This window comes from Chlamydotis macqueenii, chromosome 6 (assembly GCF_036417535.1).
Source record: "Chlamydotis macqueenii isolate bChlMac1 chromosome 6, bChlMac1.mat, whole genome shotgun sequence".
Taxonomy (NCBI): domain Eukaryota; kingdom Metazoa; phylum Chordata; class Aves; order Otidiformes; family Otididae; genus Chlamydotis; species Chlamydotis macqueenii.
In genome coordinates, this window is record NC_141561.1 from 23074006 (window position 1) to 23100348 (window position 26343).

At 42.1% G+C, this 26343-nt stretch overlaps 1 long non-coding RNA gene across 4 annotated transcripts in view; it reads left to right on the plus strand.

The window, feature by feature from the left end:
• The first annotated feature begins 1242 nt into the window (after positions 1–1242).
• The window catches only part of LOC147600210 (uncharacterized), a 111860-nt gene continuing 86759 nt past the window's right edge, over positions 1243–26343 (plus strand). For 2 of the 4 annotated variants that reach the window (XR_015258927.1, XR_015258926.1), the window contains exons 1-3: positions 1780–1884; positions 7137–7260; positions 17799–17891. This is a non-coding gene — a long non-coding RNA (uncharacterized LOC147600210). Of the gene's footprint in view, positions 1342–1779; positions 1885–7136; positions 7261–17798; positions 17892–24620; positions 25199–26343 lie in introns of those variants that run through there. The other 2 variants (XR_015258925.1, XR_015258924.1) reach the window with 2 other exon arrangements.

A 26343-nucleotide genomic window follows, 5' to 3' on the forward strand; every position in this document is an offset into this window, starting at 1 on the left:
ATAATAATAACAGCAGTAGTGCTTTAAAATAATGTGGGGCTTCTTCCTGTAAGATAAATACCATTTGCACTAACCTCCGTTTTATGATTCAGCATTTCTGATGCAACAAAGTGAAATAATGAAAGTAAAATAACAACAGGTTTGTGTGGGATGGGAAAGGGAAAATGAGCACGTGCGTTGTCAGAATTTCTGCAGAAATTATAGGAAAAAAAAGCTCTTATAAATGGCACTTCCCTTTCCCCCCTCCCCGGGAAAAATTCCTCCTCTTGTTTTTACTATTCACTACATTTCCTTCTTTTATTCCATTTTCTGATCTCATCCTTTTGTTCCCCTTCCCTCCTCAGATGCTTCTTCTTCCTCCTCGCAGCGGGAGGCTCCTGGCAGCTGGGGACAGAGAGCCACGGCGGCAGGATGGCGCGGGCCTTGTTGGCAGGTGAGCGGCTGCTGGCTGGGGGCTCCAGCATCCGAGCAGAGGGACGACAGGAGCCCATGGTTCACTGCCGTGTACGTACAGACCCTATTTCACTCCTGTCTTCCTCTTCAAAATGCCTCTTTTCCCAGGGACAGGGTGGGTACAAAGCACTCGTGTGTGGCACTGGGAGCTTTCTACACCTGCCTTGCTCGGGGCTGGGGGGGAGGAGGAGGTGAGATGGCAAATGTGTTCTCAGGTGAGGATGGGGGCTATGAACCACCCCTCTCAGCTGTGCTCGGTGTGGGCTGGGAAGCAGAGACATAGGAGCTGCTGCTCTCTGCCTCCCATCTCCATCCAACAAGACGCTGAGTTCAGTGAGGGTCCCTCTGGCCGGGCATGGCCACTGCTGCAGGCAGCGATAATAACAAACTGCCCCACGGAGATGGAAGGGAGAGGACTTTTTTGCCTCCCTCTTACCGAAATAGTTTTCTCACCCACAGACACTTTGTAAGCATTGCCGCTTGGCCACAGCCTTCCTGGCACAGCATTACAAGACATCTTTGCTTTGATAAGGGATCAGAGGTCACCGCTGCAGGAGACCAGGGACTGATTTATTAAACAGCTAATCCTATTTAAGGTGTAATTCCTCAAAAAGAGTAGTGTACTGGCACCCACATAAATGGGTAAGAAAGTACAACAGCTAATGCCTGTATTTACTTTCCCAGGCACAAAACTCCAGCGCAGCGGGTGGACGCAGGTGGTTGCCGTTGACCGATTTGCCTCCAGCCCCGCAGGTGTGTTCCTTCTCCGGGACTGGTTTCTGCTCATGTCACAGCCCTGTCCTCCGACTGGAAACAGCAACAGAAGGCGCAGTGCGTGCCTTGCTTTTGCGGTCATTGCTTCAGCAACGCTCGAGGGCCTGGGCATCGGTAAGGGCGCACATCGACGGCTCTGGGATGGGGCACAGGTTCGGTCCCACCAGAAAGTTTCCCCGCAGGCTCCGGGGAGTTTGGCAGTGGTGGCGCTGGGGGTGCGACCCGGCGTGGAGAATCCCGTACGTGCGGCAGGAACACCTCCCGAGGAGATCGGCCGGCACCCCAGCCCCGCGGCCCTGCCCGGGGCCGGAACCGGAGGGCACACACCTCTTCCCCGGGGTCTCCCTCTCGCCCGGGGCAGCCCCGCGGCGGCCGAGGCACTTCCAGCCGTGCGACCGCGGGCCCCCCAGCCCGGGTTCGGCTGCCGGGGCCAGTCGAAGCCCCTTCTCCTCGGCGCCCGGAACGGGCGGTGCCCGCCCCCGCCTCCGCCGCGGTGGCGGCAGGGGCAGCTGCCGGCAGGGGGCGCTCTGGCTCCGGGAACGCGGCGCCACCGCCGCTCCGGCCGCGTCCCGCTCCCCGGCTCCCCCGCTGCAGCCCGCTGCCACCGCCCCATGGGGATGGGGACGGGGACGGGCGGCTGCCCCGGGCACCCAGCAGGTACCGCGGGTTCGCACCGCAGCGCGGGCTGCCGCGGGAGAGCGAAGAGGTTACGAGCTCCGGGGCAGAGCGTGCCCGCCGGCCTGAGGGGCCCGGCCCGTGGCGGCACCCCGCAGCCCCCCAGCAGGTGCGGCCCGGCCCGGCACAGCAGGCCGCGGCACCCCGAGGTACCCCGAGCGCACCAGCCGCAAACGGCGGCGGGCGTCGGCGGGGCGGCGCGGGCAGCGCGGGGCCGGAGAGGCTGCCCGGGCCCGGGCCCGGCCCGTTGGGGCCCGCGGGCGGGCGGAGGCGGGCAGCGGGCCCGGCGGGGGCAGCCGCCGCCAGAAGTTGGTGACAAACGGGTTTAGCCCGTGCCTGCGGCCGGCGGTTTTCTTTGTGCGTTTGTCAGCACTTCGGGTGACATTTCTTCCTCTGTGCCGTTGGCTGGCAATTTGTCTCTTTTTTATTGCTGGGGGAGATTATTCTGAACAAGAGGAAAAGGAGAAAAGCCTTTGTAATTTTTACAAAGGATTGTTAGAACATACTGTTTAAATAACAGTTGAAAAATAATTTTTTTTTTTTTGTAATTGGTGAGTTTCTTAGCATTCAGATTGATGCTCTTTCTTTAGTACAGATATGTATTCCAAAGAGATACTTGATTTCTTTGACTGTACCTTTGATCATAGCTTATAGCTACTACCTGTATATGCCTATGTTTGTATGTATCTTTTGAGAGTTTGTAATGAAAATTGTTGTTATTAAAAGCCTTCCAAAACAAAAATTAAAAAGGACAGAGGAAAACATGATAACCTAGCAGCCAAAGCACTCTTTCCTCTTCTGTATGATCCAAACATTTTGGACCAAATCTTTAGCGATAGAAACCGTTGTAATGAACCTAACTGATTTACCTTAGCTGAAGACCTAACTCCAGTGCATGACGTACTCAGAATATGTAAAAGACATTCCAGAGATACAAAAAAGCACAGTCTTTCATTTCAAGAAAAATCAAACTAAGCTTGACTAAATAAAAATAAATTCTTATTCTGTACTACAGTAATTATCTGTAGTGCAAATTCTTTTTTTCCCGTGCGCACAGGCATGTTTTTAACCAGAAGTTATCACATACACACCATGTATGTGATGCTTTAAAATGAAGAGAAGTAATTTCTTGTTTGATTTTTTTTTTTTGTGATAGTTATGCGGTTATTTCATTCTAGGATATGTGAACAAATCTTTATGAAATGAAATACATTCTGCTTTATTATTGCATATCCTGTACAGGCTTTTAGTGACTTCACCATTTCAAGTGATTTTAAAATGACAAGTTTAATAGTCACATTTTTGAAGTTTTATTTCTGTGGTGTTTTATTTGCCTGGTCAAATTTATCCAGTGCAGCAGCATGGTGATCAGGCAGCATTTCAGGTAGTGGCTTATCAGTTATTTTAATAGGAGGTTTCCCAAATGCCCCCTGGAATTAGATGTTCTTTAGGAGAAGAGGCAGGTTCCCCACACTCAAAACCGATTGCCCTGCTGACTTCCTTCCCTAGGTTTCTTCAATAATTTCTCTAATGTGTCAAGCCACTTTGCTACAAAATAAATATTCAGAGATGGGAAGGGAGGGGGGGAGAGGGAGGAAAAAATAGGCTTCCCAGTGAGCTATTGATTTGAAATATGAAACATTTTATTGATGCAAGAAAAACTCAGACATAAGGAAGCAGTTTGATATTGGACAATATTTGAAAAAAATCGTGTGCATCTGTTTAGCACAATATACTGCATAATGACAGCAATCTTCCCTGTTTGTATCTATTCATCTGATTATACAGCATAACAATTCTTTTTGCTACACATTTATTTACTAAAGGATTTTTTTTAATGGATAATAAATGAGTAAATCAGATATCATGTGCTTGGGAAAATACGTTAGTTGACTCCCTACACACAAGATAGTTGCAATTCATATTTTATGTGATATTCAGTGATTCTGGCATATACAGATGAAGTTACGTGCTTCCCTTGTGGCAAAGACAAAGGAAGTTTTAAATCACTATTTAGTACTCTTTCATCTAGGCACATGTTATTTCGAAGAGCTTCAGTTTTTAATACTGCAATGCAGCACTGATGTAATGAAGCGCTTTGACTTACTTGAAGTATAACCCAGTGGCCTTCTTTTGATGCTTTTTCCATAGCTATTTCTGCTACAGCTTCCTGTCCTTGACCCAACGATACATTGTGAAGTTCTCCTGACTCAATGGTAAATTCAAACTTGTTCCCTAAACAGAACAATATACTGTACTACTTCGAGCCAAATAATGAAGTGTTCAAACAAGCATGTGTTCTACACACAGTGTTTAAATGGCACCACATTGCATGAGTCACGAGAGTAAAAAAACAGCCCTCAAAAATATAGTTTCAATAAATCAGCTGAGCTAGGATATTGTATTACTTTCTGGCTAGGTCTTCTGTATTAGCAAAATTCTACTGTGTCTGAAAAGCAACCCAGAAGGGGAACAATTGATTCCTGCTAATGGATTCCCTACCTCTTGCCTATATAAATATTTCAATGCACACGGAAGTGGATACGTTAGAAATGTATCTGAAGAAAAAATAAGAAATTAAATTAATGTCTCACTAAAGGTAACATTGTGCACAGGCAGTACAGGGAGCTGAACAGAAGTCCTTACACTGGCACAAGGAGGTACTTTGGTCAGTTGAGGGTTAGTAAGTGTTCAGCATATCTAGGCAGTAGGGTCAAATCTGTTGCCCAAGTATACTTATGCAAAGTTGATAACTTGTGCTCGTAAAATGCAGAAGAGCAGACCGCTACCTCTTATTTCAGAAAGCAGCCAGTATTCACCCAGGCAGCTGTCTGAGTCAACCACTGTAACTTTCGTCAGATAGTATATATTCCAGATATAATGCTCTCTGTGCATTAACATGTGACAGCACTCAGCAGTAATGGGAAGGCTTCATTTGTTTCTCTGTTTTTGGTAGTTAAAATATCTAAGACCAGTGGTAGTGCTAACTAATTTGGTAGAAATTTCTTTTATTTGATGGTAAATGCTGTATTTTCTTGTGATTGTTAGTAAAAGGGTCTAGTCCAGACTAATCTAATGGTTCAGCATTGATAAGAGCACAAGTCCAGGAGATAAACATTCCTGGGGAACAGCACTACCTTCTTCAAAAATTTTTGTGGACAGTGAACACATTTTATTCCAAGTTACATTCGGGCAAAGTTCCCATAAATTAAGAATTACAGTTGACAGAGCCTTGGGGAAAACAACAGTTAAGGTGTAAGACCCGTCTATGGGGCATAATATTTTATCATGACTTCTATTTGGCAGAGATCCAAGTACAACACACGTTAGGGTCAATCACAGTGCAAAATCTGTCCTTCAAAGGACTGAAACTAGTAATGCAAACTGACAGCACGAGACATCCCGGCCAGTCTGCTGTCTCACAAAATTATTGGGTTCAGGAGAGAACTTTTTTGCTTTTCATTCTCTTAGAAATTTCTCTTTTTTGGACATTCCAACTCCATTGCTTCTGCTTATCCTTTCCAGGAGCCTTCAGTATCTCTGTTCAGGTAACAATATATATTCATCGGTGTCCACGCTTGACGGTGTAGAGCCAGTAAATTTGAGCACGAGCATATGGATTTTGAAAATCAATGTAATTAAAGTTTTTGATTTTTAAAAAACAGCATGTTGGATCATTATTATAGACATACTGTACCCTGATTTCTCTCCATGCAGAGTTAGAGAGAAAAATCAAGTAACTGTTGAAACAGTGGTTAATGTAAATTCAGAGTTCACAAAGCATCAGTTTCTTTTTCTGTAATGAAAAACTTTAGGACAGAACAGCTGTGAAATTAATAGAAAAGATTTGTAATATTTATCAGCATTTATTTTTGCAAAAGATTTGGATTTTATTTGTGGCCAAATTCCCTGTTTAAAACAGTTTTAAAGCTTTTTAAACCATGCAATACAGACTCTAGGTATCACAAGCTTGTATCATACACATATAGAAACATTCGTCATATAGTACATGAATCTGTTCACAGATTATGATTGTGTCGGCTTGCAAGACCAGCTAAGCATTCATCAATATATGGATACAATTCTAAACACAAGGCTTCTCTGAAATGTCTGCCTTCACAAATTAAATGTGGACTTTTGTGTGTAAGCCAAGCCTTTTAGTACGTCAACAAGGCTAGAAACACTGAATTGTACTAAGAAAGAGCATTAATTCAATATTCCAAGGTCAGTTGAACTTAGATTTCTCTAGAAGAGGAACAGTTTCTATTAGGAAATTGCCAGATCAAAGATATATCGTGAAATGCTTAAAATTTTAGAAGTCTCTAAGAACCAGACCTAAATTTGCCACTGTTGTAAAAAACAAAAAGGGAGCTCCACACCATTATTTATTGCATTGTACAGGGATGTGCTGTGTTCTGTTACTTGATATTTAATCCAGAAGTGCATTCAGCTATGTATTGGTAGAGAGCACTGAGTTATAAGCCATCAGAGCAGCAAAAGATAGGACAGAAATAAACTGTTGGCTGCAATTACCCCTTTGAAAAAGAACAGGAATTTTGAGAGGGGAGGGAAGGAGTTTCCTTGTTCCCGGTGGAGTTTATTATTCTCTGGAAACAGGTAAACCAACCCTGGCTCATGAAGATACTTTAGAATAGGAAATGTTTTGCCTTTGAAATGTACCAGATTACATGTCATTTCAAATTGTGTTCATGGTGAAGATACCCCTGGGACCACCTTACAAGAGCTTTATTTCTTGCCTGCAAATTAGTCAGTTCAAAACACTTCTCCTCTCATCTCTGCCTTCAGCTCTTAATACCACGCGCGCCATTCATAAAATAGGGGAAAAGAATGAAAAGACCCTAAATACAATAGTACAATTTAAAAAATAAAACAAAAGACTGTAAAGGCAAGAACAAGATGGGTTTCAGCCGACAAGGAAAAGAATGAAATTTTGGTGCATTTTTGGAAGCATTTCAATAAACCCTCTTTCTTCCATTTCAGCAGGGGGTCATTGAAACAGCTATGTTTTCTGAGTGGCAGACAGACAATAGCATCTAAATTATTTTTAAGAAAGCACTCATAGCACTAAGCACCCACTACTACTGAATCCGTTTTAGAGGAGAAGGGTGGAGGAAGAAGAAAGGTCAACAAATGTATCAAGTTCTTTGTGTAATGCCTCACTGACATTTTCCAACTCCCTCAACTGGCTTTTATTTTTTTATTTTTTTTTTCAGAATCCTGGTAAAATGCAGTAAAGGATTTAAAGTTATCGTCTGTCTCTTTCTAACTTCTGACATCTCTTTATAACAAGAAAGAGTCACAGCCAACTGTAACAGGAGGGCAACACAATGGATCCTGGTAAGACAGGGAAGGGGGGAGGTTCAACTTTGCTGCCCCTTTGCCCCTATTTCTTCCTCACAGAACAGAAATGCCATCTGTTCCTAGTTCTAACATGCATGCATTTGGTTTTCATTCAGTAATAACTAACACAGGAAAAAGATTATCAAGTGATCTAAAGCACTATCAGCATTAGCAAGTCTTCCCTATCCAGTGTTTTGTTTGCACCTCCAAAGACCTGCAGATGAAATGGATATGGGCAAGTGCCTTAATTGCCTAGAATTATTCTGTTCTTTGGTAGAGGACCGTATGGTCAAGGTGCGGAACATGACCACACTGAGGATATTTAGGTGCTTGGGTCAGAAAGAGATTTAGGAAAATCAAACTAGAGGATGGATGTTTAGATTCTCCAACCTGAATTCAGTACACTGATCTCTGTTACTTGATGCTGCAATACATCATCATCATAATGCAAAATCAAGTCACAGCGTGTTGTGTGAGGCTGGACAGTCAGTATTGAAATCTAAGCCTGTTTCAAAAGAGTCTGTGAAAATGTTTCTTAGGCTTCACGGTCAAATTTTCTGTATTCACAAGTAAAAAGCCCAACAACACCGAAACCACCCAACACCTTCCAGTTCAGCAAACTCAGTTTAAGATCAAAAAAACCCCAGTGAGAACATATTTTCTTCCTAACTCCCAGCAGGTGCTGAAGACCCCATGGGTCCCTCGGTTATGCCCAGTTATGCCCGATTCCTTGTTGTTGAAAGCAATGGGGTGCAGCAAAGGCAAGGCGCCTACAGTGTGCTATTTGCAAAGCAAGGTAACGTTTAAACAATAGGTGCAGTGGGATTTCTCTGTCCCAGCCCTTCAGTCATTTCACTGTTCTTTCCTCTGGCTGTCTATACCTGATTATTTTAGCAGGCTCTCATTTCTTCATCTTCTCATCTTTTCCCCGTTTGCTGCTGCTGCCTGCCCACTTTGTTACTTAAAGCACTTTAATGGCTAGAAGTTGACCACGTTGCCAGATGCCAGCTTTCTTCCCAAGGACTGGGGAAGGACCTCAGGTGTACCAGAACTGTTACAAATGTAAATAAACTTGTAAAATTGTTCAACAGGGCAAAGCCAAGAAAATGCCTAGTGAGTAGCTTGTGCTTCAGACTAGCTTATTTTGCACGAGTCAAGTATGTCTTAAGCTGTATCTGAAATCTGAAGCTGATCTGTCTGGCAAACCTACTGATGTCTACATTGTCAAAATACATGAGACAAGGTTTCATTTTTCCAAATTTCCATTAATTTCATTGCCTTATTTTCTTTCTTTTCCTCCTACACCAGGATGACATTTTTGAAGTGTACTTTTAAGAGCCTAATTTGATCAAATGATCCAAGGGAACTCCCTATAGACATCCATGATTTAATGCTACATCTGTTCTAAAGGTTGGCGTGCCTGACAATGGCAGTTGATTTAACCTCAGTTAATTTTTAGTTAATAAATATAGTGTGCTTTTTTTCTGAGTCAGGACTGTATTTTGTTTACACAGCTCAATCAGAAATGTATCAAATAAAGGCAGGGCCCAGCCAGGCACGGTGGTGAGCGTTCTAAGCATCCCAGTGTCGAGGAGAGCAGAAGATGCTTGGCACCTTGCTGGAGTCAGCATTGTGCATGTCCTTGTACGAGATGATTGTAGGTGACTTCCAGATGACCTTGAGGAGACTGGGCGGGAATTCACTGGTTGGCTGATTTATAATTCAGTACAGTAGATACACTGTGCTCTGAAAACAAGTAGGGTCAGCAGCTGAATCTGAATTTCTTTGTCCTCCCTTTCCCTTCTCCATTTGGGATTTCACTTTCTGGCTCACAGCACATGCACTCGAAGCCAAAGAAGCCTCTTTTATTAGGTTAGTATTTTCATCCTAGTCTTGACTCACATCCGTGCAGGCTTTGGGCTCCTCTGCTTTGTACCCATTTATCACTCTTTTCAAAGGGAAGAAGGAAACTCTTGGTATGGGTGCAAAACTTAGAAGAGATCTGTGCAGAATAAGAGCAAGAACACAGCTGCTCAAGACTCAGCATACTTCTCACAGACAAAATGCAGTGAAGGAAAAGATGGCACTTTAAGCTAAATCAGAGATCATTATACAATACTCTTTCCATTCAGCTCTTTCTAGAAGAAATATGTACATGTGGCAACAGCACTCAGGACATGAAGAGCTACTTTGAACGTAGATGAGGTTCCTGGTGTTTGAGATGAGCATGGATAGTGTAGAGTGAGAAAATCGGCTGTCCCTGCAGAGGTGCCCCCCAGCCACCACAATGTCTGTAAAATTGTGCTTTTCTGTCCTTAATGAGAAAGCAGCCTGGACTGGCTGACAGCAAATTCAATTCGTAGAAAGAGTTTCGGACTGACATTTTTTGGCTGAATAGGACGTTTCCAGGGGCCCGGCAGAGCTGGTTAGCAGCATGAACATCTCAAGCTACAGCAAGGAGACCCGAGCAGGAGTACACGAACCTGTCCGTATTCCCTTCTACTGTGGTGAAGCAGGAAGGCATGCAAATGAGGCCTCAAAATCATTAGACAAAGGACTGTTCTGTGGGCTGCATGGTCACATGTACAGATATACACACACAGAGTCACAAATGTGAGGTGTCCAGCGTTCATGCTGTACTGGTAGAGCTAACTGGTCTGCGAAAGCAAGCTTTTCTCTTTCAAACAGACCAATGTAAATGATAGCTGAGGGTGAAATGCAGGCGGTCAGGTTCTTTATGCTCAGCCTCACGTTGCCAGAGGGTTTTGCTCACTGCACTGCCCTGTGAAGTACAACAGTAAAAGCCTGTGACAGGAGGGAAAGAAAGGTGTAAGCCAGTGGTAGCACTAGATTAAAACAGCAGCACGCAAACACACTGACCTCTTCCTGAGTAGTAACCTTGAGTGAGAGCTAATTCACTAGATTGATTTTATTCAGCTTGTCCATGAGAAAATAGAGCACGGCAGCATTGACTGCAACTGGCCAAAAGTGCTTGCAAGCTTCAGCGATCTTTATGGTATTTATTTCAGCTTCCAGGTCCTTAAAGATATCGGAGATGTTAAGATGTAGTATTACACTCAAAGGCTTCTCATTGGAAAAAGGCACAGTATGTACGGATCTAAGAATTTTTTGTTAGTCCAGTTAATGTTTGAAGCAGTCTAGTAGTCAAAATTACGTAATAAATACAGGACCTCTTTAAAAATAGAGTTAAAATTGCTACACAAATATTCCCCTGTTCTCTAGTGTTGTGCTTACTCCTTCACTGCTCCTTTGGGTCTTAAGATTGACACTTTAGTATTTCTCAAAAGGAATGGGGGAGTATTACGATGAGTCATCACCAGGAGTGTGGTATTCATGGGAGGGGGATGTCTTTCTCCTCAGTCTGATGTCTACTTGGATTTAATTTTATATGTTTTCTTAACACTATTAGCGTACTGTGATTAAGTGACTGATTTGTATCATCTGTGTCTGCACTCCTCCCCATAATATATTCTAGAGCTACAGGCAGTTCAGTTCACAATAAGTAACCATTGTTTATTAATATAAAGTAGAGTTAAACTAAACCAAATCTTGTCAAGAGTACTTCACTGCTAGGCAATTGCTATCACAGCTAAAACAAGTCAAAATCTACTTAGGCCCAGACAACCCAGAGAGTTGCTGAGACCCTACATGTCTTAGCATGTCATGTCAATATGAACCTTGTTGCTTTTTACTGATAATGGCAAAATCCCATTTATTAGCCTATGAAGTCCCTTTGGATAGTTTGTGAATTGCAGAGTTCAGCAAGGATTGCAAACCCTCCTGTGACTGCAGAATCATGACTGAGCAGCAGATCTTGGAAGTATTCACACCTTCCTATCTTCTCTTGCATCATGACAATCTCTACAGGTCTGATTGACTTGTATTTCTTCATTGCCATTAGGAGACCAGCTAACAAAAAGTGTTTGATTTTCATCACTAATATAATTTGCACAATCAGCAGCAACACTGTGATTATTGAAATGAGAGCTATAGATTGTAGACCTAAGTTAAAAATTCCTGCAGCTGGAGGAGACCATGATGTCATCTGTAAGGGTATAGGATAATAAAGATCACATGGTTAAATCTCACATGCACTCACAAAAACATGCGTGCAATCAGGCAGGTTTTTACACATGAGGTAATTCATAACAATTTCTGAAATTGGGTCTGTACATAAACACAACTAGATCCCATATATAAGATTAGAGACTGATTAGAAACAGAAGGTTAAATGTCATAGTCACATCTGGTTAACTTTTGAGCTAAGCGAAAATATGAAGACTGGAAACTAGTATCCTCACGTATCTAGTGCATATTTCAATTCTATTTGCTGGCATTCTTCTGAAAAGACTCACTGGAATATTCTATTTATTTTCTTTCACAGTCTGTGTTCACAGATGCACATCTTTAATAACAGAAACACTTACACATTTCCAAAATTATCTGCTCAGCTTCTTGGTAACAAAAAAAAACTTTTCCATCAACTTGATACATGACTACGTATCTTACATATATGCAGTGTTTCTACCATGTGCTAAATAAAAGAGGTTTTGAAATACCACCAGTACAATAGTGACAAATGATGCATTTATTTTAAAAATATTATTTTCCATGGCAAAAAAAAATTAGACCTTGTTGGTCCGTTTTTGTTTCATAAGCACTCAAAGTTTCAACCATACCTATAAACACATGTATACTTACAAATATAGACATTCGTATCCTGGGGATCTGTTAAGTGTGGTCACTTTCAATGAGAGGATGGACAGTCCTCCTCATCTGGAGCTGCGCAGTGCTTACACAGAGTCAAGGCCTTTTCTGCTTCTCACACCACTCCACCAGCGAGGAGGCTGGGCCTGCACAAGAAGCTGGGAGGGGACAGAGCCAGGACAGCTGACCCCAGCTGACCAAAGGGACACCCTGCACCATATGGTGTCATGCTTAGCATCTAAAATTAGAGGGGTAGAAGAAGGAAGGGTGGGGGGGACAGTTGAAGTTATGGTGTTTGTCTTCCCAAGTCACTATTATGCCCTGCTTTCGTAGGGATTGCTGAATGCCTGCCTGCTGATGGGAAGCAGTGAATGAATTCCTTGTTTTGCTTTGCTTGCATGCAGGGCTTTTGCTTTACCTATTAAACTGCCACAAGTTTTCTCCCTTTTACTCTTCTGATTCTCTCCCCCATCCCACCAGCAGCAGAGTGAGCAAGCAGCTGTCTGGTGCTTGGTTGCTGGCTGGGCTTAAACCGCAACAGGACTCTGTGATGGTAATACCATGACAAGGCAAACACATGCATGCTATTAATGCCTGGATCATTGTTAACTTTTTTCTTTGGAAATCTCTTACTTTCCAGTCGTTAGGACAGCTCAGGCATGACACTACATGTGGCTCCAAGAACATTTCTACATCCTTTATGCAGACTGCAGGACAAGCCTGAAGCTATAAAAAGTCATCCAGATGAGTCCTAATTTTCAACTCTATGCCCATTAAATTCCTGCAACTTAACTGCAAAAACCTTTTCTTCATTATTTTATTGGTAGCATTCATTTTGAGTTTACTGACTTGCTCACTCTTTGGCCAAGTCCTTTGAACTCTGCTTCATTCACCATCTGACCAAAGCCTTGTTTTCCTATTTCAGAGACATACTGTCCATAAATGATAAGGTTTTTAAAGCACTCTGATGATGGAAAAGATACGCAAGTACAACTGATATAATCTGACAACATTTGCTTACTATTAAGGGTATATTTATCTCTTAATTAAATTAGATATGATTCCTCATTTAATAATGCAATTACTTTTAACATCCACTTCCTGGTTTGCATGTTCAGTAACTGCTTGCATAATCATGTGCATCACTATAGCAGAAAGGAATACCATACTCCCTGTAAAGCAGTTACGGAGTTGGAAAATGCTTTTATTAACTTTTCAGTATCCCCAGCTTCCATGTGGAGAAGCACAAGTTCAGTGGTCAGATGTTACTGCAGCCACTGTGGTAGAAATGAGTGTCTGAGCAATGCCTCCTGCTCACTGATCCATTGGTTGTGCCTGTGTTTTAGCTGGTCTTTTGGGGAAACGGTCCATGAGATGCAAACAGCTCAATGTAGTCCCAGGCTCCAGTTAATAATAGAAATAATGATACAGTTTTTGACAAGTTAGCACTATAAGGAGCTGTGGAAAAATGTACCAGAGAAAGCTACATTTATATGGTATGTAAAATGGAACACTAAAATTCTCCTTTTGCAGCTTTTACTTTAAATAAATTAAATAGTTTTATGGTGATTTTAAAAGTTTTGATTTATTTTATTTTTCTTGTGATGGAGACACAGCAGTTCTTGGAGAGCAGACACATATACATAGATACATTCACCATGGATAAGTGATTTGAAAAATACAGACTATGAAAGAAATACAATTCTAAAAAATAAACATATTTGGTTTAGACCCAAAGGAGACAAATTCAGCATCAAAATGATTATTATTATTGTAGCTGATGTAATTATTTTAGTTGTTTGTCTTCATTTCTGCTTCTGCTGCTGTGGGACGACTTGTTTTTAGCTTCTGAGCCAGAAGACTATCCCGAAGGAAATTACTGTCAGCAGCCAAAAAGAGTATCAGTAATTCATCCTAAAGCACTGTCAATTTAATTTTAAAGAAGTAATTTTTCTGCTTTATGAGTTCAAGCTGAAGTGGTAAGTTTTCAATTCCATAAATCAAACTATATTAATAGATTTGTGACAGACAATTTCCTCCAATTATTTCTGGGCGGAGCCATATACAGGCTGTGTCAGCCTCCTTCACTGAAGAAAAATTTGGGGGCGATAATCTTCAGTTGGTGGAGCTAACTGTTGAGCAGAAGTACCAGAATGGCATCCAAAGTATCACATCTCAAAACATTCCCAAATTCAGGTCATACCTGCAATGTATCATGTGAACATGGATGTGGTGTGTCGCCTGTACGTGGAAGTTTTTAAAGGCTTCAGTGTACTCTGATGAAGTTGCTATTTGGTTTAGTTATTAACACTCATATTTTGGCATTCAGACAGGGAAGCTGTATGCTGCTGAGGCTACCAAAAACCTAACATAAAGTAACAAGTACACGCAGGATCTTGAACCTTAGTAAAAGCTCTACTGTATGCTTAGTGGGAGACTTTTTGTCAGTGGTTACATGAAATGGTACCTACCTTTACTGTGCCATTCGATTTGTTTAACTACAGGCAGCAGGTTGTCAGCCTGAACAGCGTCTGTGCAAGGCAGCTCGTCCCTGAAGGCAGTGCCCTGCAGGCAGCGGACTCGGTGCCCTTCACTTTGCCTTGCCTGCAGAGCCTTTGATGCAAAAGGCTTAGGGCCAGGATAAGGAATTCATTTTTGCATTGCTTCAAATACCTTAACATTTGACAGTTTCAAGTGTGGGGTTTTGCTGAAATTGGCTGTAACGATGAAGATAATTTATGAATTCAAAAGCTGAATCCAAGCTGGTGTTCTGGTGTCCTCTGAAGACTGAAACTGTTCTGCATGAGTCTTGGAGTCCTGTCATGGGTATATTAATGTCTCTATGTCCACAGTTCAACTGTGTGTATATGCTGTCCATAAGAGATTTAACAGATTCAAAATGGAAAGCAGATTTGCGTATAAGCATTCTTTGTAGACTAACAAATGGTATCTGGGAACACCGATATAATTCTGTTCCTAGCTGTGTTGTGACTGCAGAGCCATCTCCTGGGTTGTAGTAAAGTTCTTCTAGATTTACAATAGCAGAAATGAGTTTAGAGTGTGTGTTCCTCTGAGCAGAGTGAGGAGCATGTTTGTGTATCAGGCTCAGCCTATTGAAGGCAGTAAAAGGTACGCTGTGCTGTGAGGTCTCCAGCATGATCAAGTGCTATTCCGGGAGCCTGTGACAGGTGTGAGAGTAACGCAGACTCTCATGAAATGTCCTCAGCTTGGGCCTTCCAAATGTTTCCAAACTGGCCTTATGTATCCTGAGTAACAATAAAACTAATTCAAGTTCTTTAGGTCTAAAAGTCCATTTAGAGAGCATGCTTGGAAGCTTTCTGTGGAGAATCATGAAAAATCTGGTGGAATCTACATCCTTGAGTCCAACAACAGCAGCCTGGCAGGCAGTGTGAGTGTGGTCCCATTTCTGCTCATCTGCACACTGGGGAAAAAAGGGCAGAATTCATTTTCCCAGGACACAGCTTATTGCTACAGAAAGAGGAAAACCTCAGCGTGCATTCAGACTCAGAACCACAACCAACATAGCAGCCACTTTCTAAGTCCCAACGGACTATAGAAATCCTTGAATGAAATGCTCCAGGCAGAGCAAGAAATTAAAGATACTCTTCCACGCTGGGGTGGTGCATGCGTCTAGATCAATACTGAGCGTAAAGAGCTTTCTGCTTGTCAATGCAGTATGAGGGTGGCAGCTGGGAGGCAGGGAACACACTCGTCCTAACAAGCAAAAACAACAGGCAACAGGGAAGGTAACATGAGAAAATGAAGGTAGCAATAAAGATGAGGTGGAAGGTACAGTACTGAGTAGGGCACTGTGATGGCTGAATTTGAAAGCATTTTGCTTCTCAGCTTGAAGTTTTTAATTAAGGAATTTCACAGTAATTTTGACTAAGCTTAAAGAGTAATAATTTCAGTGCTCTGGCTTGCTAAATACTTTCTTGCCGTCTAACTAAGCAGCAAAGATCAGAGCTGAAGGAACTCAGTGCATTAACGGCACTTTCTCTCCAGCCTGCGCTGTAGGCGAGTGCTGTCCTGTGGCAACCTTCTTGGAGTGAAATGATTTAGAGAGCTCAGACAAGGCAGGTAACGCGATAGGCTGGGGCTCAGGAGCCCTGTACGCTCAGACACAATCCTGAGTAGCAGAGGCTGTAAGGAAATATTTTCTGTCATTTACTAGAGGGACAGGGGAGGGAAGGAAGGATGCCTGGTAGCTGTAGGAGGGGAAGTATGTACGGCTAAACCAGAAGGATGGGAAGGGCTCAGGAATATAATGAGGAGGTGGGGGAAATGACACTGGAATAAAAGGGTGAGTGAATATATGAGATACCAACTCATCCTGGCCTTTCTCTGTTCAAAGCACCCCCTCAAAGGGTGGGTACAAGACTTGAATAGAAGGGATGGATGTCAAAATATTTCCATAAGGAATACAGTGTAATAAATCAGAGAAAAAGGTTAGAATGGAGGCAAGGAGCAAACGGTAGGAAAATTATTTTTATTCTAAGTGACTGGTTATGTCTCCTGGCTGATTACACATGAGGATGGTGGTGTGTTGGGGAGGACTATTCAGCCAGATAGAAAGGAGTGCTCAAATTGCAATCATTGAGCTATAATGTGTGCAGGGGCATAAATAAGGTAAGAAAGGGTCAAATAGACAAGTAAAAATCCAGCTAGAGTCAACATGTCTGGGGCACGGCAATCCTCAAGAGTTAAGATAACGATCATACAGGTGTAGGAAGACAGCTTTCAGGGGAAGATACTTTGAATACTTCCAGAACATAATTAAAGAGATAGCTGATGGAGAAAATAAGAGATTAGTAAAAAAATACTTTGAACGTAAATAACTTGCAAGTACTGGGTCAAATACAAGATCTATCATTTCTTCCAAGTTGTCTACCAAAACAGGGCCTTCAGCAAGAAATACCTGCTGTGTATCACACACCTAGAAAACCATACCAGCACAGGGCTGGCAAAAGCCAAGGGGTACAATGCTGGTGTACTGTATCCCATTTATTATACTTCCATAAGCTTAATGGAGGAAAATGCTTTAGCAGAGTTGTTATGGTTCCTGGGGCATTAAGAAAACACCTTGTGCAACAGCCAGAGTTCAGAAAAATATAGTTGCCGTGTTTCCTCTATAGCTCAGCAGGTGTTTTTACTCTCACTAGTACTTGTAGCTGCCAACTAGCTCTTTCTCTTTTTGGTTCAAATAGATAACTTTTACACCTGCACCAGGTGTAACTTTTATCCATTTGATCTCTGGCGCTGAGGATTAATCATTATATGCCGGGGGGTTTTTGTATGGCTATGGTATTGCTAGGCACTGCCCTTACTTTTCTGTTTAGCACTTGTTGTATCATCCATCTATACAGTGACCAGATCAAGACCTTCTGTTCCTGGAATGGGGACTTGGAATAATAAAGATTAAGTTTTAAATTCCTAGTTATGGAGGTGGTATGTCTCAGCATTCACTCGTTTGATTTTGTTGGGTTGGGGTTTTTTTTGGTTTTTTTTTTTTTGTTTTGTTTTGTTTTGTAAGAACAAACAGCATAGGTGGGAAAACCGTATCATTTCTCCTCACTGCTCTCAAAAGTCAGGGAAAAAACAGATGAGGACGCCTGCACTGAATCCAGCAGTCCTTAGTTTGCCTCCAAGAGGTTACTGGGAACTTAGTGCTGGGGAACTTCTGAACCCATCCAGCAATTACTATGGGAACCCTTGCCAGTTATACTTTCAGATATTTAAAGTGACAGTTACACTGCTTTATTTACATGCTTGTGTTTTATTTCCAGGTGTTTATGAGAACACAGAAGATTGTGCCTCAGCACCTTTTTTCCATGTGGTGACGGGAGACCGTTCTAACACTCCTAGCTTCTGCTGCCCAGGTACCCTCCACTGAAGCAATCCTTTGGTATGGTGGAGAGTCACACAGTGCTGATCGGATTACGTGCAGGCTCTTCCGTCCACTAGCACACAGAAATATAGCAAGGAAAAGAGAATACCAAAGCTTAGGCGGCTTGGTGTCCCTGACAGTCAGTGTAGTAAGGTGGAACAAACCGCAAAAACTCGGAGTTATTTTCCGTAGCAGCCTGGCGTTCCGAGAGACCCCGGACACAGAGACAGCAACTGCCACTCCACGCCGTTTCCCCCTTCCCCGGGCTAGCTTCAGGGCTAAGTTAATGATTCAGAAGATTCGGCACTGATTTCACTGCAAGCTTCCACATTTGCATAAGTAAAAGCTTATGCAGCTTCTGTAGGGAGATTCTTAGTGAAATTGCAGTACAAAACATTGATATTATGTAATTATAGCAGTTCATCGTAACTTAAATGAAATTGTTACTTTAAACTTGCTCTAAGTGGCTCACAATAGAACTTCTGTATGACACACCTACAAAACAAATGAGTTAATCACAATATGTGTCATTTTAAATTTTTCTCTTTCATTTTTCTTTCAATCATTCTCTCTTTGTAATTAGCATGAAGACTATCCTTCAGTCAAAACTAGCCACCTGGAAAGTTTCAGCTTGTAATATGCAGCTTTTTTTTTGTGAATTATGAATGTGCAAAAAAAAGAGACCTTTCTCCCCACACCCCCTTCCTCGCATATTTCAAATATGAATGAATGAATTTTATTCAGGCTTGCAAAAAAAAAAAAAAAATCATATTTCAGTTGATAACAAGCATGAAAAATTTCAGATGAAAGGGATTTTTTTTTTTAAAAAAAAAAGAGTATTATAAGCATGGGAGAACAGCAGGTTAAGACGGAAGTCTCAGTGCAGCCTTAACTATAACAATTGCTAGCAAGCAAATACTATATCCAAGCACTAAATCTTGCTTTGTGCTGCCCTGGTGCACAGTAGTGGGGAGAGAATAGAATAATAAAAGCCAGTCCCCTTATGCAAACAGCAGGGCATAGCACTCAACAGAATACAAGAAGAAGGTGAGCCTGCCTACTGTTATGGCTTGCTAAGCATATTCCCAAGGTCTGTGGGTTAGTTGTCACCGCTAGCTCCAGTCAGCTAGCAAAGGTACTTCAAACACTAGCAAGGGGCACGTTTTGGTCCTTTCCAGAAGAACATTTTACCAATTCATTTCGTCCAAAAATATACTGTTCTGTTAAATAAAGTGTTTGAAAAAAGTTCATATAAGCAATGTGGTGGTTTAAGAGGTCAAAAAGGGAATGGAATAGCTGCTAGATTTTTTTTTTTTTCTGAATAACTGTATATTTTGAAAAATACAGCACTGTGAAGAAGGTATTATATGCAAGCCCTCACTTACCTTATTACTTTCCAAGCAAAGCAGGCAGAGATTTTGGCCTACGTCAGTACCACTTTGAAAATGAACTATCACAGGAATGAAAGACTGTGATCTGGAACATATTTCTGCATCGCATTTTCCTTGTTCCTAATACTGCTCTCTTGATAAGCCCAGCTCTCGTTTTCTACCTAGAAAACAGGATTAAAGAAAGATTGCTTTACTCTTTATCAAAAAACTGCCCACTACTGTGGCTACACGGTAGTGAGTATTTCACTATTACCTTTTGGATTCGCATCGCTTAGAGGATCAACAGAAAGTATTTGCATGCGGTGAGCCTGGACATAAAAAAATCCCCTTCTATTCTGACACGAGCTGACTGTTGCAAGTTGAGTTTGGCAATAAGTGACCAAAATTGAGTTGTCAGCATCCTTTTGCATAGTAGAAAAAGTTGTTGCTTTCTTGTGCAGATGCAAGAGTTTCTGTGGGAAAACAGAACATAATCATGGTTCTGAATGTCTCTGTGGATTGGTAATGTCTCTAATACATAGATCGCTTGTGCAAATTCAGTCCCAGCTGGATGGGAAATTATTGAAAATGGTTGTTGTTTGATTGATATAAAATGAGTTGTCAGCTTGATTCAATGCCTCCAGGGCAGATGTCCACGGCATAATTGGCACCTGTCAGAAGCAAAGAATTCCTTGGTACAGAGTAACAAGTACTCATGCAACCACCCAAAATAGTCCTTGCGTGCCAGGGCTCAGAGAAGAAGGCAGGAAAAAAACAGGTTCTACTTTGGGGCAGGATCTTTTATGCCATAAAGTCAATAAGAGATTTGACACGACACTTGGTGCAAGCTTTTCCCTGGGATCCTGGCTAGGCACTATCAGAGCTCCTGCTGTTTGGTCAACACTTTCCCTAAGAATGAGAAGAAAACACACACACACATTAGGTTATTGTTATTATTGCTATGGTAAAGGTGTATTTATAAAGAAATTTTTACATACTTGCTAGCTATAAGAAATGTTGTGAACAATTATATATTCTTATTTCTTGAGCAGCTCTCCTCACAGCAATAACTTAATCTTACAGATAGGGAAATGCAAGAGAATCTTCTCAGCAAAAAACAAGGCAAAGAAACAGCTGGGACTGACAGTGCAGCAGTGTCAGCATTACACTGTTTCTAATAGTAAACACTGACCCATTGTTTAACACAGCCTGGATTGCAACGGATTGTTTCCTGTAAGTCACCAGATAGCTGTCGTATGGTTATTACTGGTTTTGACCGAGTGTGATACAGCTAACAACAGGAACAAATTAAATTTCCCATCACCAATCTGTCGAGCTGGCCACCTTCTTCATGGAGCGGGTGCTCTGGGAGGTACCAGCTGAAGGGCTTTCCATTAAAATTCATTTTACTGTCTTCATCTAGTGCATGGCTCAACTTTCCTGTTTCCTTTCATCTCTGTTTCCTCCTTTAGATTATTTTTCATTATGCCACCCCCCCCAACACAGACACGCTTTGCCTTTCATCTCTATATGTACGCTGTTCCAGCACTTGTCAGCCCCAGCAGGAGGGACGTGGTAGAACCAAACAATATGATATGTAAGGTGGAAGAAAATATTATTATCAGACGCCTCGGAACAATCATTTATTGTCACACTTTAAAGAGGCCTGTTATGTTATTTATTTTATTATTCTGTATTAGGTACAATGGTTTAATTTTACAGGCATTATTAATCACTAGAATATATTACACTTTCAGCCAGGATGTTAACATTTTAAATGCATTCATCTTGCTTCTTTAAACAGAAACAATGGGCCTTCTGCACTGCCCCCCCCCCCCTCTAGTCAATAAATCCTTTCTATTGATTCAGGAAATAACTCTAAGCACTGTTTGATATTTTAAGTTCCACTAGCCAGACTCAGCCATATAATTTTGCTTAATAACAAATGGATCTTCTATATTTTTGCTGGTTACTACATGTTTGGTTATAAAACTCTGCTCGAAAGTACTGGGTAGAAGATCACAAAACCTATAATGGCAGTGAGGCACCACAAGAGATTTCCTAAATGAATGTTACAATAGAATAAAGTATCTGTAAAAAGTGTGTGTGTGTGTACAAAAAGCAGCCTCATCTGTAGATGAATGATAAATGAAAAATCCATCAGTGAGTATGGATTCCCTTGAGCCAGTCTGGATCAACAGACAATATGGATTTTTGATAATTCATGGCTCTGCCATTATTTATTCTCTCCTGAAGTACCCATTGCAAATCTCAGAGAGATAATTAGAGAATTATCATATTGCTTAACTAAGTAGTGCAAATTGTATTATATCCTATGTATCCCAACCCAGGGCAGTATCATTAGCGTTGTTTAATTGTTACAAATATAGTCATCGCATTTTAATAAATTGCCTTCATTGTCGATATCTATGAGCAACTATTTCTCTTCTCTAAGTGTTCGTGGATAGGTTAGTTACCAGGTAATCTTACAGTTAATATATACCACTATGAGGCAAAATGTAAGGAAATGCAAAGGTCAAAAACATGTTTCTATTATGAAAAAAATGAATGATAATGACATAATTTTTTCAGCTCATCAGGTTCTTTGCTAAGTGCCTCTGTTATTGCCAGATCAGTAGTGTATAACAAAGAAGTGCTTTCTGTAGGCTGCTTCATTAGCCTGCCCTGTAGGACCTCACCTCAGACCTTTCACTAATCTGTTGGCCAGCTCAATAGCTTTGTTAGTTCTATTCACTTCTTCCTGGCAGCGGATTTTCTCAGCTGTAGCTCTCTCAAAGGCAGTGGTTAAGGCAGCCAGGATTGTGTCTAGTTTCTTCAAATAAAAACAGTAAGAAACAACTTTGGACATTGTAAGAACACATTAAAATATTTCTGCTGTCCCATTTTATATTTCTGAATGTTAAATTACACTGTGGAGAAAAGATGTAAACATTGACCATGCTCAGAATTTTGTCTAGGTCATGCTCCAATGGTGGATTCGAGAAAACCTGGGGAAAAAATGTGAGTGGTCTTCTGATTTCCCCCACTTGTCCAGAACAGTCTTCAAAATGAAATTACAAACTTAATCTTATATCAGTAAAAAAGAAATGCCACCTTGTCCCAGAGGATTCTGAAATGAAGTGAAATATAATATATTTCTTATTACAGCTGTATGTACTCTACAGGAGGTCAAAAACTCTGCAAAGATGGCTGTTTGAAAACTAAAGAGAACAGAAAGGTTTAAAGATGATAAATAAAATACTTGAAAATGCACAAGTTATTGTCCTTTGCTGACTTTCAGCTGGACTATACTTCCCAGTGCACAAACCGCTTCTGAAAATACAGCCTGAAATCCCCAGCTGCCTTAGATTTGGGAGCCAGCAGCTCAGTGTCTGGTCCATCAAAGCATTTAAGCACATAAACAGTCCCACTGGGTCAAAGCCTTAGTTATTCCCAGAGGGAGGAGTGGAAGATAATTCAGCATGGATGAGCGAGCATGAGGACAAGGCAAGAACAACACGCAACTCAGGAGAGTCGCAGGCAAAGTACCCAAATGATGCTGTGTGCAGAAGAGGAACTGGCTGGGGAGCTGATAAAGGAAAGATCAGAAGGTGCCGTAAGACCTCAGAGTAGCGAGGCACTCGAGAAGAGGTGTCATTGGGCACTTGTGGACAGAGCAAGCAGCTGGAGCCTGGGGCTGTCCAGGCAGCCAGGGAAACACACATGAAAGAGGCGTGATCCCCCAGCAGCAAACTCGGCTCAGCACATAGGTGTCCGTGCAGCTCAACTGATCTCAGCGCTACTCCCCAGGGAAAGTCAGAGTTGAGTACAGCTCTTGGGAGAGGGCTGTGTTTTATCCCAGCTGTGCTGCTGATGAGCTCTGTGCACCTCGGGCATGATCTGAGGACATCGCTGGGAATCTCCCTGGAGTAATGCTGAATGGTCTCCTCAAAGTGTCCTATTGCTTCTTGCCTTGAGGACAGCACAAGGCAGTACCTGCATGTAGTACAGGACATGAAAAGGAACAGGGTGACCGCACAGATGATAGATATTTTATTGGGAAGGTTTAGAAAAACAGAGTAAATTACAGAACAAACATTTCTAAATGGGGCCCAAAGATACCCTTTAAAGAAGGGTCCAGTTGGAGTTTAGCAGCACCCATCCAGCCTACAGGGATTCAGGAGGGAGCAGCGCGGGGGCATGTTAACTCCTGCCTTCGTGTGCCTCCCTGCAAGGTGAGAGCAGGCAGTGCCTGCATTAGAAACGTGCCCCGTCAGCAAGGCTGACTGAGGCACACCAGCCAGACCCTGGCCCTCCTTCCTGCACAGGGAAGGATCCAGGCACTGACTGGGAACTCACTATGCATGAAGACAAGCACCTGCTATGGTCCCAAGGCATGTCATGTGGCTGCAGAGGCTGGGGATGTGGCTCAACCACTTACCTGAAACTATTAAAAATGTTAGTGATAAATTATACTGGCAAATACATTTGCATTGTATAATGAATCATACTGGAAATAGCTCAGACAGCAAAAGGTATTATAAATAACTGAATTTTAGAGGCCTCTAAAATGACAAAAAAAAAAAAAAAAGCTTTTTAAATATATCTAGTGGTCTTGACTTTAAAGTTCAGGTCCCTGGGCCAACCAGGATTCTAACTTTCCCTGAGATTTCTGTCTCCCACTGCAGCGTACTCCTACAAATCTTGGTGCTCGATATACATATTTTGCCTATAGACAAATGGGGAGCAATAGGTCTGCCAGTGAGATCAAGGACCAGCAGTCAGGCGCTCAACCTAAGGGGACAGAGAGAGGAAAAACCGTAAAAGCTACCTGCGGTGCTGAGCATGGATGCTGCAGCTCTCATGATGGGGAGCAGAACTTGCTTGAAGCTGGTTTTAGCAGGTTGTTCAGGAACCAGGAATAATTTTTTTTTTTTTTTTACTGCAGTTTTGGCTATACTGAGCCAGGCTGAAACACATTGCGTGCTGCCCTGTCCTCAGACCATTCAATATTTGGCAAATCTTCTTCTGAAAGAATAAAATAAAAAGGAGGCATCTGAAGCGAAACCATAAGTGGACAACAGAGACATCAAAGATACATACATATGTGGTTTAACAATGGAAGAACAATTCCAGCTCATGCAGGTCAAACCCAGGACTTGAGGAAAGTGCCAGAGGCAGCGACAGCGGCAGCATGTGGATGGACAGGAGCCACACGGGGAACAAAGTTGCCAGCTCCTCCACGTATTTTTTTCATGGTTTTATCACACGCAACACCACATGCCAGGAAAGGTATGTAGCTCACTGTTGGGTACCACTTCTTCCCTCATCTTTTTCTACCTCATTTGCAGTATGAGCACCCCTTCTCAATACTACTCAATTGGCAAGCTGTCTGTGATGTGGAACCGATTTGGGCAAGGACAGAGAGGCCAAACTGCAGGTGAAGAGCAGAGGCGCACAGCACTACTCCCTATTCAAAGGGAAGCCCAGAGCAATCAGGCCCTTAATGTGTTACAATTCATTTGACTATCCACGTTTTTGACTTTCTGTAAATAATGTGCTAAATGGATAAAAGGAGATACCATTTTTCCTTCTTTCCTCTGAGTTACTGATAACAAGACAAGTTCCTTCCCTTACAGTTTGTGCATATAAATGTGATTAATGTAAAAAAAAAAAAAATTAAAGTGCCAAAATCTCTTTCTCTCTCTCTCTTTTTTTAAAGCATTGCCCTTTTCAAAACAAGGGGAAATTCAGTATAGTTTCAGTGCCACAGTGATCAAACAGTGTCACATCACTATGGCAATTGCTGCCCAGGCCAGGAATACAGATCAGCTTTAATTGTGCAACGCCTTATTGCTGGTGCATGTCAATCAGAACCTATGAATTGAGAAAAATTTGCTCTGTTCATTCTGTTAAATGATGTATCCAATTAAACCTGTTAGAATTCATGATCTTCAGTCAAGGTTAAATGAAAGTAGTTACTCCTGTCAGCTAGGTGATTAAATGCTGCCTACATCAGGCACATTTATGTGCAAAATTAAAATTTTGGTATAAAGCATGAATCTTTATGCATGCCAGTTAATTATCTTGCGGTTCCTCCATTTATTAAATGCCCACTGCATTTCTTCTTAATCATCAGCTTCCTTTCAAAACTTATTTCACACTCTGCATTATACCAAATTTCAACGTTTAAAATTAAATGCTTTCTCAATGAAAACTTCCTCTTTTCAAGGGTTTGGCTGTTGCTACGTTACTAAAGATGTCCATTAACAGGTTTTTGAGTCATTATGCAGAAAGTCTATTTGTGTTGTTTTGCTCGATTCTGAGAGAGCGTGATAGGAATCCCTTGAGTTGCTGCTGTCGGGCAGTTCCTCCTTCCCAGAACTATTTGAGCTCTGCTGTACATCAGCCAACTTCAGCACACGACGAGGCAGCGGTAAAAGTGACCGCGCTTGTGCTACTTCTGCTTTCTCGCGCAGGAACGGAAGGACAATGGGGCAGCGCAGCACCACACCACAGGGCACACGCAGCTGCCAGGGCTTTGCTCCCCACTGTCCTCAGCAGCGGGGCCAGCAAACCGAGGCTGGACCCGCAGGTACCGCGGGCACCACAGCCTCCAGCCAGGGCACTGCTGGTGCCCTACGCTGTGGGCTCAAAGGGCTGGCCCCCTTCTTCCTGGCAGCCTTCAGAGCTGTGGTTCCCTTTGGTTTGGCAACGTGATGTGTCCTGTTTGCCCTAGGCAGCTACCGTATTGCAATATCATATTTTAATCAGAAAAAAATTATGTGTTGCATGCTTGAAATAAATAAAATTAAATTGCATATTTATAAGACATAGTATTGGCAGGATTTAAACACTATATGAATTGAAGAACCAGAGTACAGGTGTATTATAGTGATTTGTAGCTGAAACATTTGCTAGAAATACATACAAAGCAGAGAGGGAACCAAATGCTAATTTAATACTCTAAGACAACGCTCCGTGCTCTTACAAGCACAATTTCACATATTCTATGTGAACATTTATCCCCTTTCATTATGAAAAGGTATTAAGAACCTTTGTTACAAACAAGCA